The sequence below is a fragment of the Benincasa hispida genome, chromosome 7 (assembly GCF_009727055.1).
Source record: "Benincasa hispida cultivar B227 chromosome 7, ASM972705v1, whole genome shotgun sequence".
NCBI lineage: Eukaryota > Viridiplantae > Streptophyta > Magnoliopsida > Cucurbitales > Cucurbitaceae > Benincasa > Benincasa hispida.
This window is the reverse complement of record NC_052355.1, coordinates 35,509,724-35,520,667: the sequence shown is the minus strand read 5'-3', so window position 1 is coordinate 35,520,667 and position 10,944 is coordinate 35,509,724.

Sequence of the window (10,944 nt, the reverse complement as noted above, 5' to 3'; positions counted from 1 at the left end):
AATCTAATAACGATGTAAATAGTTATTTTGTATGCTTAATCTAATCAAACATATCTTAAATAAATATTATACATTTATAGCTTAGTCAAAGACATGATCCTGAATAATGCCAGTTGTTAGAAACAACAATTTGTAATAGTATGGTATTGTTTAACTCACCAATAGACCTTATACCAACAAAGAAAATGCCCTTTCACTTATATATACCCCTAAGATCAATACTTGAACGCATCTTAGATTGCACTCATCTTTGTGAAATATATAGTTTAGTCACATTGAGGAAAAACTCAAAAGATACATTAATGTACATGAGTGATATGATATTGGATTTATAAGATCTAGTATAAAAGCATACACTATCACAAGTGTTGAACAAATGAGAAGAATATCGGCTAAAGAAAATGTATACGTTGATTCGATTAGCCAGGTAGTGGCAAAAATGTACACATGTGGTGAAAGTTTATACTTCACCACAAACACACTTTGGATTCACATCTAGCATGCCTTGATATTTATATCCTTTAGGCATTGCTAAATTTTCCGATGTGGGATAAAGCTCTCCCATTCCCTTAATTTTTTCCATGGGCCTAAACCAAAAGGTCATTTCCAACAAAAGTAGTAATCTAGGTTGTATTCCAAATATTGTATTCCATAAAATTAACAAGCAATTCAATTCCTTTTAAGGCAACACTTTCAATGCAAATCAAGAGTAACCATTTAAAATAGGTGATTTTGGGATTGGTTGCTAATAATAAAAGTAAATAATGAATGACAACACGGATTGGAGATCAAGTTTCAATCCATGGACAATATTCTTTAGGCCATGTGGCTACATCATAAATACATCAACAACTATGAACAAATAACAACTCCTATTTTACCTTAGTTTACAAGTTCTTTTAGGAAGTTAAGCAACTAGTCCTTTATCTTTACATCTAATTGAATCTTAGATTAATTCATGCATTCTCTAAGTCCTATGATGTACCTTATGTCTAAGGTTGTTTGACAACCTATATCTAGTCTCATATTCTTTGTGAGTTCCACTTATGTTCTAATTTTTTGCAATATTAAGACTCCACTAACATGTTAACTCAAATGTCCAGTTTAACTTAACAAGATGTCATTCATTCAACAAAAGAAATAAAAAGATAGATGTAAATTCGATGCAATTGCATTGCCTTAAGGCATTATTTCTTAGGGTATCCACATGATTGAATCTTTTAGAAAATTAGCTCATAAATAATTGAGAATGAATAAACTTCATTAATTCAAATGTCATAGGTTACAAAGTATTCGATTCATAGAATGCTAAGAAATGAAGGGAAAACATAGAAAATAGTAGATAAAGAATGTTGGAAAAAGAGTACAAATACTCATTGAATAAAAAACCAACATACTAAAAGCCTCTTTAGGATGGATTCAACCTTTCTCAAGGTGATTCCTTACTCTACACATGTCCTCGCAGGTAAAGGTGAACTAAAGAACTACACTTTCAGAGGAACTTTCGTTCGTAAAGAGTTTCTTGATGATTATTGTGGGTTTCCTTCAAAGGCTTGGAGATTGATGACCCTTGAAGACTTATTCACAATTTAGGCCATAATGGTTGGATGGATGCCAAGATCCATGTCTCTAACAACTCTAGTTGAAATCGAGGTGAAAAATAATTGAAGACTGGAAAACCATCAAGACTGAACAATTGGAGCAAGCATTGACTTCGTTCGAGCAGGCGATGTGGGCGTATCAAACACTTTTTCTGCAAAAATACCAAAACCAATTGTAACTATTCACAAAATTGGTCCAAATAATCTTAAACTAACTTGAAGTTGTCAAAGGACATGTGTTTACTCATTTTACTTGTTTTTGGACATCATGGGTCAAAATATCATGAAAAGTGACTCTTTTACTGAAGAAAATAACATAATGGAAGGTAAAAATATGCTCTTTGTGATATTTATCAAGTAGATAACAGGGTGAGCTCCATAAAGATGATGTGCAACTAAGATACACCCAAATATGTTTCATACTCATAATCGTTGCTTTTTCTTAGTCTTAACATAGGAATTTAGTCATACTCTCATAATGTTGATACTTTTGATATTTATCCTATTGGGGTTGATGCCCTAAATCTTGTAAGGTCCTGTAGTTTGTAAACACTTGTATGAACAAACATTTTGTGATTTATAATATATGATATTTTATTCACTTCAATCTATAAAATATATGATATTTTAGTTGCATTAACCATAAACCAATAAACTACATCCATGGTTATGGTTGTAACTTAAGCATGTATGTGGAGACGTACAAGTGGATCGTGTTTTAAGTGATAACCTAAATAGTCTGTAGTATATAGATAAGGCTAGGTACCTTATCCTAGTGACACTACGAGTATGGTCCGCTTTGTAGGTGTTAAAATTTTTGTAAAGTATTACAAATGATCTAATCCTGATCATTCATGTATTAGACATGCAAGCGGGGATATTCTATACAAAGAAGTTTGTATAAGACCGGACCATGAAATGTTTAGTCTCGTTATATAACGTCGCTCATAGTTGAGACTTTCATTTCACTATGATGACCATAGGTAATATGTCCTTAATCCCGAGTGAGTTGTGAACTCCTGCCTATGAGGGCGGTCCTTTGATTTACATGGGTGAGAGTGGCCAGATCGCCAACTCAATATGCCTAACATTTTGGGGATTCGTCTGATTGGGGAGCTGGGAACTTAGCTACACAAGATGAAATTCACTCCTTCCCCGAAACAGGGGTAAGTAGATAAAATGCTCCCTTAAGAGCTGATTTCGGATCTTGAACAATGTGACGCCACACCCTCTCTTGGCCTGAGAAGGGTTTAGTCATAGTAGGACTATGATATATTGTTCATTAGAGGAATCAATGGTACTTAAAGAGTTAGATGTACCTACAGGGGCAAAACGGTAATTTGGTCCGATTATACTTACAACCGATTTGTGAAAGATCATCGTACTGTTGGTTGGTTATATTCAATGGACATAGAAATATATCTGTACTGCAAAGATTGCAACTATCGGTCTTTAATGGAGTGCCCGATAGTTAACGGATGGTGGATAATGTGATTAAAGAATTTAGTGAGTTATTCACGTACTGTTGAAGCTTCAAGCTACAGGTTCATAAGGTCCCCTTGGTAGCTCAATGGATTCAAGTTGAGAATCAGTTTTTGGGTTAATTTGAAATGTTCAAATTAATAAAAGGGAATTTGATTATATATGATATAATTCAATTAATTCAATTATATATGATATACTTGATATAATGTATTTGATACATTATTGTTTAATTGGATGAAAAAATATTTGAATATGATTCAAATATAATTTCTATGAATTAGATTCATAGTCATTAAATTTAATATAAATATGATTTATATTAAATGTCATAAAATAAAGAAAAAGGACTAAAGTTTGTATGTTGTATATGATGCAATATTAAAACTATAGGTTATAAATATAATATGATAAGTTAGATATCATATTTATTTATAATTTATTAATTTTATGATAATTAATTGTTTTTTCTCCATAACCACCCTTAGTGGGTAGTTATACGATTCTATGGCAAATTGGGATAAAATAAAATTGTTTTAATTATTCTAAAACGATAAGTGACAAACAGACGCGTCTAGCAATCGAGTAAAAGAGTTTTACTAAACAATCACTCGAGAGCCTAAACGGTCAAGTAGCTAGTCTATGTAATAGACTTCCTCACCTACACGATAGTTCTGTCGTTTGCTCGATCATCTTTCTCCTTCACTCTAAACCTTCCCTCAAACCAAAATAAGCCAGAGCCACCACTCCTGGATTCTCACACCGAGAATACCAAGGTAATCTTGTAGTAGTGTCTAGTCTGCCTGAGGATCGAGTTTCTACTTGTTGCTATTTGAGGGATCGAGTTGTTCGCTGTGTTTGTGAACAATCGAAGGAATATACTTGAAGAAGGGTTCTTCAAAGGTATAATATCTTATCCTTTGTATTTTATTCAAAGCATGTTGTAATTTAGTTAATAATGCATAATCTGTTTTGTTTGACTGTGAATGTATGAGTTTATTCACAATAGAGTTTGGACGATCCGCTTCCACTCAAAAGTTCTTTGTAATTAAAGTTCCTTCATCTCCTTCTCTATACATTCAAGGCATGATAAGACGAAAGTTTTCTTTTCGTTTTTTTTTTCTTTTTGACAAAATGTGGAACAGAAAAATCGAACCTCTAATCCGAGATCGATAGTACAAGATTTATGTCAATTAAGTTATACTCACTTTGACATTAATTACATGAGTGTATTGCATATGTAAAGTTGTTGGATAAGAAATCATTGGCCATGTTACATAAATATTTAATTCAAACGAAAATAAATTAATAGTGTACACAAAAAGACAATGTAATTGTTTTTTTTTTTTAATGATCATGTGGGTTGTAATAATAAAGGAAAACAATCAATGAAATCCATTTTTTTAAAAACAAACATTAGAATAAATTAAGTCTTTTCTTGGAGATTCACAACACAAAATAATCTATAAGGATGATTTGTGTGAAATGAAAGTATAAATAATAATAAACATTTATGGATCTCATTACTTGTCTCCTTTATTGTTGGATAAAAGGAGTACTTATAGTCTTGTACTATAATGTTTGCAACAACTGTATTTTGTATTAATGCTTTTCCATTTTGTTTTGGAATATAGTTATTAGTCATTTAAATGTGATAGTTATCATTTAAAAATAGACGATTTGTTTTCTTTTAAATTAGAAGAAAAAAAAAGTAAAAAAAACTTGTGTTTTAAGATTTTTTTTTTTTTTTTTTTTGTGTCAATAAAACAATTAACATGTGAGGTAGAAATTCAAAATCAATTATGTTATTTTGAATCTGAGTAGAGTTAGGTAAATATATTAAGGTTGGTAGAAACAAATTATACAATAAACCTTGAAAAGAAAGAAAAATGATTACTAATACATATAGTAATGGTTTGTCTTTGAAATACGTGTAAATATTATTTTAGTTTACGTGATTTGGTTTTTATATTTTTAAAATATTTAATTTGACTTTTAAATTAATTCGGTTCAATTTAGTTCAAGTATTTTCACTATATCATTTTCTGTTTGTTCATATACTTTTAGGAAAGGATCATTTGAGTCTATATTTGCTAGACTATAACGTAAAAATGGAGAGAAAAATGAGATTAACTAAAATGAAACTAAGGGACTAAAATAAAAATTTTGAAAATACAGAGATAAAAATTTACCAAATTTTAAAGGATACGAGTGAAATTGACCAAAATTAAAAGTATAAAACGAACCTAATATTAGCAAAGCAAAAACAAACCCATTTATTTGAATCCATCTCCCATACCAACTTAAATTTTGTGTTAAAACTCATACCCAAAAAGCCACGTTCTTAAAAAAAAAATTGCAAAACCACCCCAAATAGTATGAAGGTGGTTGCAATTATATCCTTTACCTTTCGATCTAAACAATTGAGTTTTCAAACTTATACAAATGTTAAAATTTGGTCCTTAAACTCACATAATTGATTTGTATAATGGTAGAAACGGTAACAATTGTAAAAGTTTGAGGATTTGATTTTTATCATTTGGAGGTTCAATTTCTATAACTATTGTAAGTTTGACTGTGTTATTGTATTTACCAACATATTTCAGGGGTGATTTTTACAAATTGTCAAAAAAAAAATATTGGGATATCTAACTCTTTTTTCAAGTCCTATTTAAGAATTTAATCGTCCTATCTACCTATTGATTTATTATATGATTAACTTCCTCGATACACATAAACATTAAATTCATTGAACCATTTGTTAAAGAAATATGGATTTTGGAAGCCTGTCCATCCTTCCTCATCCCATGATATAATTAAGTTATGGTTCAATTATTCCTAAGTGTCACATTCAAATGTGATATATTTGCATAATCATTTTTGTGTGGTGCTTCTTTGACATTTGTATAATAAAAGCATAACCAAAAAAGAAAAGACTCAATATTAGTTTGCATAGTGGTTGTATGTTCCCACACTAATAATTAAGAGTTTCAATCACCGACATTATATATGATATAATAATATAATAATAATAATATATATATATATTGGAATTTTAATATCATAAAAAAAATTATTTTGAAATGCCAATAAGAAAAGGATGCTACTTTTGGTATGGACTCATATCAAAAAGAGTCAAAAACAAAGTGGAAGGTGTTTGTGGGCCACTTTCAAGAGTGGAGGGTGAGAGATTTTTTTTTTTTTTTTTTTTTTAAAAAAATTATTTTATTAATAGTTGTTTTTTAATTTTAAGCATAGTAGGTGAATAATGAAAAATAAATAAATAAAAAGTAAGTGTGCAAGTGAATTGGTTTGAATATAAGAAATAATCTTTTGGAAAATTGGAATTATTAAAGGTCGGTTAGGATTGATTTGAGAAAAAAATGTTTTTGAAAAAAAAAAACTCATTTTTATTTAAAGACTCTCGATAAAACGAATTAAAACACACATGAAAAACTATTTTGAGTGGTTGTCAAACACTCCAATTTCTTCTAAAATTACTTTTTTTTAAAAAAAAATTAAACACTTGAAAATGTATTCCAAACACACCATAAATTGATCACTAAAGGTTGATTCGTCCAAAATGAAGAAAATTGTTGTAAATTAGACTCGCTCTTTTTTAGTTATTGATCTTTTTTCCTTTCTATTTCTCTGAACATAATTGATGTACGATTGAATTAACTCAATTTAACTACTTTGTTCGGTTCAACGTCTAAACCTTGTTGTGGATAATTTTGGGCTAATAAAGAGGCTCAAAACAAGTGAAACTGGGTGAAAAATTGTGGCAAAACAAAGGGACGATTGGGTAAATGACCAACATAAAATGGTATTTGGGTTTCCACATAGAAGGCCTAAAGAAACTCCTATATTTTATAAATGTCTTAAAATTTAAATTTTTTTCTTATACAACTTGTAGGTTTACTTTTGGACAATTATACCATTTTTCATTTATTTATATCCGATTTTTATATATTTTTTCCTATTTTCGAAGCTACTTTAATGATGAGGAGAGAAAATTAGAGAGAAAATGCATTTAATATAGTTTTTATCATTTGAATTGGGGAGGGAAAATACATTTATTGTAATTTTTTTTCCATTTTCCAATTTGGAAAAAAATGCCTTTAATGAAAATTTATTTTTTATTTACATTGGTTTTCACATATCAATTTATTGTTTTGACGGATTCGTGGTTATTTTAAATATATCTTAGAACATTTTGTTAGATATTTGAAAATATTCTAACCAATATATGAAATATATTACAGTTTATAAATTATAGATTGACTCAATGTTTGACATAAATCACAGTATAAACCAATATATGAAATATATCACATTATATAAATCTTTATAAATTTCATTTACACCACAATATAGAAAATTATTTCAAATGGTAAGACTATTGAAAATATTTACAAGATGTAGCAAAATTTTAGAACTATCAAGGATAGACGCTGATAGACTTCTATCAGTGTTTATCAATATCACTTATCACTAATAGAAGTCTTTCAGTATCTATTAACGTCTATCATTGATAATTCTAAAATTTTGCTGTATTTTGTAAATATTTTGATTTATTTTTCTATATTTAAAAACAGCCCGTATATATAACATATTACATGAAGTCTAAATAATAATAATAAAAAAACACTCTCATTTATATCAAATAAAAAAATACATATGCCACAGTATATCTCAAAATTCTTACAGAAGCTAAAAAAAAGTACACATATCACAATATATATAAAAAATAGGAAAAAAACTAAAAGTTGAATCGGGTCTATCGTTCGTCTGCTCCGAGTCCGTCATTGCCGTTCATTTGCTCCAAGTCTACCGTCGCCGTTCGTTTGCTCGAGTGTGCCGTCGTCGTTCATTTGTTATGAATCTGTCATTGTCGTTCGTTCTTGTCGTCTTGTGCTCACCTCATCGCTAGATCGCCCCATGCTATTCATCTCTCGCCTATAAACTCACACTGCCAAAAAAGATAAAGGAGATGGTGGAAGAAGGAGAAAAGAGAGGGAAAAAAAGGAAGAAATGACTTTGAAGCATAGGAGAGAATTATATATATATAACGTAGGTGAGAGCCAAATAGTCACTTAAATTAGTGAAAATATGGAAACCAATATATATATATATATATATATTAAAAATGAAATGTTCAAGATATTAAGGAGTCTATTTTTTAGGCCTTTTAGATAGAAATCCAGATGTCCAAACCGTTTTTTTTTTTTTTTTTTGTAAAAATGGTCAAGTGACTAATTCTGATACTTCTTTAAATTTAACCGTGGACAAAAATACCCTCTAACAAACCCGTAAGATCACGGTATATTTAAAAAGAAAAAAAAAAATCTAACCATCTAAAACAATTTGAACTACTTAAAACAAAATCTAATAATTTAAACCAACCAACCAAATAAAAGCACAAAATCATCTAAATTTTGATAAATAATATAATATAATACTTTTCATTATTACTATATTAAAAAAAAGTCAGCCCCCAAAGATAACGGACAAGTTCCTTAAAATGGTAGACAAATATAAAAACCTCAAGTACATGGTATTTTTCTACAAATAGGTTACAAATAAAAAACACATAATCCCCCTAGCTTCCTGAAATATGGTAGGTAGATGCTAAAATCTAACGAAAGCACGTGATATTTATTTGTATACGATATATATATATTGAAAATCCTCTATGTGGGTAACATTCTTGAATATGACCGACAACGGATAAAATCAAAAGAAAACACATGATATTTATTTGTAATTATGGTATATACGTTGAAAAATAACATCATTGTACCTGGTAACATTCTTAAGTAAATAATGGCACCTAACCAAGACCAATAACTACACACTTACCCCACATGAATCATTGACAAAATATTTCGAGTTTTCATATTCTTGCAACTGTAATGGTAGTCCCTTCCCTTGGCAGTTTTAAAGTTATCTTCCACACTCGTTGGTTCCCCTTTTGTGCTTACTTCAAGGTAGATATGTGAATATTTTGTATAGAGAATTTGCAACTTTCTTTTGTGCACAACTTACATTTACAAACCTTTAAAAGTTGAAGGCAGAAAATGTTGACGTTGAGGTTGCAGATAAAGGTTTGAATGTAACAAGAAAGTTTGCTAGATACATGTTAGATTTTAGGATTAAAAAAGAAAATGAAAGAAAATGTAATTGAATTTATAATATGGAAAAATAATATAACCATTTAAAAGAGATATTGGATTTCATAAATAAAAATAAGATTTATGAGGGTGATATGAAATTTAAAAACCAACCTTTTAGGAGATAAGATTTTCCATAAATAGTGGATCCTCTTTGCCAACATTAATAGAGGGGTAAAAATGGAAGAAAAAACATAGGAGGAAGAGATCTAAATTTAGGATGGCCATAAACAAAAGAGATTTCATTTTTTATATTTTTCAAAACCGGCCTTTTCTTTTGGCCATATAGTACAATTTCTCTAAAACAATCTGGATGAGTCTTAAGATAAACAGAAATTCAAGCCTCGAAATTTAATTCGTGACTTAATCAGACTCAAAAGAATAAGAAAATTGGGTCAAGAGGCTCAATTGTCCACCTCAACCTTGTCTAGGAAGCTACAAATCTCTTTGTTACCCAATTTATCCTTCTCCATTCTAAATTTGAGAGGACAACAAGTAACCATAGATGAAACAATCTTATAAATATTTTCCTTTTGCTTTAATTCTAAAATTTCTTAACTCTTACCATTTTTTTTTAAAAAAAAAATCCATGAACTAATTTAAGTATGGAGGCAGTGTGATCCACACCTGTGTATAATTTTTCATTATTTTCATATCATCTCTTCTCAAATTTTATTACTGAAGTACGCATAAATCGAGAACCAAATTTGAGCCTCATAAGAATAATTTTAATTGGTCTTTCGTGCCTTCTATGATAAAATTGTCAACTACCTTATTTTAAATTTCTCAAAAAAAAAAAAAAAAATCCTTGTGAGAACTAAAAGAAGACCAACCATTATTTTGCAACAATTATTTATAAAAAAAATGAGTAGAAATGATTATACATAAACTCCCGTCAAACAAGTAAAGGACAATTTGAATATAAAGAGTGAATATCAAATTTAAAAACCCAAAGTTTTAGTAAAGTTTAATCAATGCGTCAAAGGCATTGGAACAAAAGTGGTGGGTTAACGGTATTGCTTCTCCTTCCCCTTTTACAAATTTTAAATCACAAGAGGAGGGAGCATCAATTTAATTCCTTTATTGATAAAACAAACAAGAAAAAAAATAAAAAAAAGGGAATAATTCCATCAAATTTGTATCCATTTTTATCTAAAAAATTGAACCATGAACCAAAACATGTTTGGTTAATGTATCAATCTTTGTTAAACTCATCTACACACTCTTAAAACTCATTAATTTCAAGTTGAATAAAAAAAAAGTATTATATAAATTAAAGTCTAATTATAGGCTACACGAACATAGCTCAATTGACATAAAACATATGTCATTGATTAGGAGGTGTGAGGTTTGAATCTTCCACTACTCGTTCAACTCAAAAGAAAAAAGAAAAGTCCAATTAATGTATAAGATCGAAAAATTGTATAAGTCGTTCAAGACCCACCAAAATTTTAGAAAGAATTAAGCTATGTATATGTTTTATACTCATTAAATGCATTTGGAAGTATTTTTATGGATTAATTTATAAATGAAAGTGTATCAAGGGCAAAAATTTTGTATAAAAATTTAGGATAAAAAATTTTGGTCTAATTTGATGAAACTAAAAAATTTACAATACAAATTGATACATACTATTAAGTTTAGGATAAAATATAATGTTTAGTCCCTATTGCTATTTTTTTTTTTAA